A 4,360-nucleotide genomic window follows, 5' to 3' on the forward strand; every position below is an offset into this window, starting at 1 on the left:
AAACATTATAACAATTATCAAATAAATAAAAGGGTTTACAACTGACCATTTGATATGGATGTGACTTGAGTCCAAGTCCAGTATTGACTCCTTTGGGTTGGTTCACAATGAGTTTGGTATACATCAATTAATGAATAGAAGTTCTTCAAAAACATATTAGCAATATTGCTCATGTGTGGATATAGTTTCTAGAGAGATTTAGCAGATGTATTGACAACAAGGAACTGCTTGTTATAAGATAAATGATGCTCTCTTAGAGTGCTACAATCCCAACAGAGAAACCAATTATTATTTTTTAATTAAAAGAAATAGCTAAGGGCAGCTAAATGTACCTGCTGGACCGAACTATGCTATCTGGACAATTATATATTTTTGGTTGAGCTATCTAATTGAGCTTAATTAAAACATTTGGCTGAAATCTCATACTTTTGAATATGTTCATATGTACGGGTTTGATTACTGATTTGTGGGAAGGACTTTGTGTCAAAATGCAGTGAAGAAATGTACGTTTGAAACTAAACTCGAAAACATAGATATATGCAATATGTAATGATTATGTGATCAATTTTAATATAATCACTGAAACGAGTTGCTACTCCGATGTAATACATCCAAAGAGTCAAAAGTTGATTGCTGGTTCACACGGGATCCCAATTAACAAAATATGTCAGACCATAATCCCAATTAGCACAGATGGTTATGCATTCATTCATTCTTTCCTTCAATGTTATCAATTAATAATAAAATCAATTACAAGATGCAATTAATTATAATTAACTGTTAAAATTAATTAACAGTAATTAATTAACAGTAATTAATTACAAATTAACAGCAATTAAATAAATGTAATAAAATGCAATAATTAACTAATCAATAAGTAACAGTTAAAATTCTCGGATGAATAATAATAGCCTCGAATGAACAGTAACATAAATTTAATTATTATTATTATTTCAACAATACTATTAATTAGATGAGCAATTAACAGAAACATTTTTTTAATGAACAATAATTTCCGTTTTATAATGAACAACAATTTCTGATTAATTTGTGAACAGTAATTGAAAATTGCATGCACGTAAAAAGTTGAGTAAACAGTGACTTTCGTTTTTTCCCTTTCGGATGAACAATTTTTTTTGTAATGAACAGTGACAGAAAACTTATAATTATTTCGGATGTGCTATAATCTCAATCTTCTTGATTGTTGGAAATTTACCAACTTTAAAGGTTATAGCATGCAGATAAATACGAATAAAATAAATAAGAGATAAGAAATTCAAGTCTAACGGGAACAGTCGTGTAATCACTGTCTTAGAAGATTGAACCCGTCTATCGCCCTGGCGCAAATGGTTCCCCCCCTAGCGGTAAAAGCTCCCGGAAATGGCTGGTCTCCGTACTCGGACGAGAGTACAGAACTTCAGGTCAGATGAAGAAGATTGCCCAAAAAATTAATAACAAAATTATAAAGGAGGAAAAATATTTTTCTTTAAAACCAGAGGAGAGAAGAAAAACATTATATTCTTCTTCTGTTTTAGAATGTGAATAAGGGTGTATTTATAGGGTTGAGGGAGAGAGAAATCCGTGTCAATTTCCGATATGGGACTAAAACACAAAGTCAAAATTGCATTAATTTTTTCTCAATAAATATCCAACACTTTCAGTGTGCGAATGATACACTGCTTTTTTGATGTGATTTTGATAGAGAATAATATCAATTCATATACTTCATAAACAATAACTAGGTTGTCAAAATTCGGTTAGGAAAGCATCAGGTTAATATACGGGATTAATGTGCAACTCTTCAACAACCTTTTTTTTCATAAAAGAGTGGGGTGGGGTGATTCTCAACATTTCTTATTTGTTTAGAGGCTAAGAATAGGACCAATAGGTTCACTATTTGCAAACTATATGTAACGGCTCAATATTTGATTTACCCTAAATTTTCTTAAAAAATTACTACGATTCTTTAGTCATTATTAGAAGGTTCCACGATTTATATTTTTATATTTATACTTTTTGAGAAACTATATATTTTTAGCTTCACGTTTAGGCACAATATGATGCATATAGACTGCCAATAGAGTTGTAAAATATAATTATTTTGAAGAATTGCAAATTTATTGTTTTCTGAAGACTTGCGATGCAATTAGAAAAACGTTGAGTAATTTCATTTGGTTCAAACCCAATAGTAAGTAGTGTTTATTTATTTATTTATTTATTTCAAGCTAGTTTGTGTATGGACCGTCGCATGCTTGTAAACTTGTACGAAAGCTAAGTTTATTCTCACATTTTTATTGAGGGAAAATTGCTTCTAACCTCTAAAATTAGAAAGAGAATATGCCCCACACCCAAGAAAAAGTTGCCATGCCAAAAATCCTGAAATCCATATTTTTATGCTCTTAGGGCATCTCCAACAGCTTCTTTAAAATTTTCTCCAAAATGGAGAAACAAAAGTCATATTCTCCAAATTATTTTTACACCAACTCCAAAAGCTTTCCCATTTTGAAGAATCCATTTTTTCCTCCAAAAATTTGGAGAATGCTGCAGATTTGGGGAAGCTTCCCCATTTTTTCTCATCCATCCCTATTTTGGAGAATGAGATGGAGAATCTGTTGGACCAAAAACCTAACTATATTCTCCAAAAGTGGGAAATGAGGAAGCTGTTGTAGATGCTCTTAGCCTCCAAAACTAATGCCGCCCAACCATTACTTTTTCCCTCATTGTACCCCATTTCTTAGGACCGCTCTCCTTCTTAGGTCCTCTCTCTCTCTCTCTCTCTAAGTGTGTGCATCCCTCCCACCCCTCCCCTATTTTTTCTGCGAACACAAATCATATACTTAACAACTAACATGTATACTTAACAACTAAACTATATACTTAACAACTAGTGTGTATTGTTATTAACTAAACTATATCCTTAACAACAAATATATATATTTAACAACTACACTGTAACCTTAATAGCTAAACTCTAGCATTAACAATAAAGTTGTGAACTTAACAACTAACATGTATTCTTATAGACTAAATTGTAACCTTAACAACCAACATATAAACTTAACAACTATATTGTAAACTTAATAACTAATATGTAATCTTACAACCAAGCTGAACTAAACAGCTAACATATATCATTATTAACTAAACTGTAACCTTAACAATTAACATATAAACTTAACAACTAAATTGTAACATTAACAATTAACGTGTATCTTTATCAACTAGATTGTAACTTTAACAACTATGCTATAAACTTATGAAATAGTTGTTAACCTTATTAGTTAGTTATTAGCCTTATTAGTTTGTTGTTAAACTTATGAATTAGTTGTTAAATTTATGAGCTACTCGTTGAACCCACAAACAATGATCCATGAAAATAAAAAGAGAAGAGAATCGACTTTGATAGCTGATCCTTAACAACTAACCTACAAGGTTAACTACTAACTCACAACAATAATAACTAATGCATAACCTTAATAACCAATTAAAACCCTTAATGACTTCACATAATGTTAACAATAAACTGAAAATATTAACAACTAACTCATAAGAATAACAGCTTGAGTTCAGTTGGGTTTTATCGATGACGTGGGATTGATTTGGCTATAGCGGAAAAAAGGGTGGCGGCGAAGGAGGTCCTTGGCAGCAGTGTGGGAGGGGGAGCAAAGGGCTCGCTCCTGCTGCTATGGCACCTCCTATAGGGAAAGGGGAGGGTAGTGGTGCAGGAGGTTGTGGGAGGTTCGAGGGAGGGACGAGTTCCGCCGTCGTCGATCAGAATTGAGGGTCAAAGTAGAAGAGAGTAATTGAGATCATTTAGAGTTTTTTTTTTAAAAGGAGAAACAGGCATTTTGGGATATTTTTGAAATTAAAGTACACTTATAGGGACATATATGAGCTAGAGGGAGGGTGGGTGATTGATTACAAAATTTGATCTTAGGGGGTATTAAACTCGTTGACTTATTCATGGGGTGGGGACGATTGATTACAAAATTTGATCTTAGGGGGTATTAAACTCGTTGACTTATTCATGGGGTGGGGGCGATTTTTATTTAAGGGCTAAAAGCAATTTTCCCTTTTATTAATGAATTTTAGATACCACTTCTTGCTGGTTAAGCAACCGTACGTTTTTTCTTTACAACAGGTAAGTAATTGCAATATTTTATTCCAGGATAACTTGTTAATGCGTTAACAATCTTTTTTTTTTAATTTATCATCACGTTTAGTTTAACAAGAATGATCACAATAGTAAGCTTTACATGAGCCTACCCCTTGCTGAGTCATAGCCAACTGCGCACGTATCAAACTTTGCCATAAACACGAAGAAATGCGATATTAGATTATTTACTTTTCCGAAATTAAC

Source organism: Asparagus officinalis, chromosome 3, assembly GCF_001876935.1.
Source record: "Asparagus officinalis chromosome 3, Aspof.V1, whole genome shotgun sequence".
Classification (NCBI taxonomy): domain Eukaryota; kingdom Viridiplantae; phylum Streptophyta; class Magnoliopsida; order Asparagales; family Asparagaceae; genus Asparagus; species Asparagus officinalis.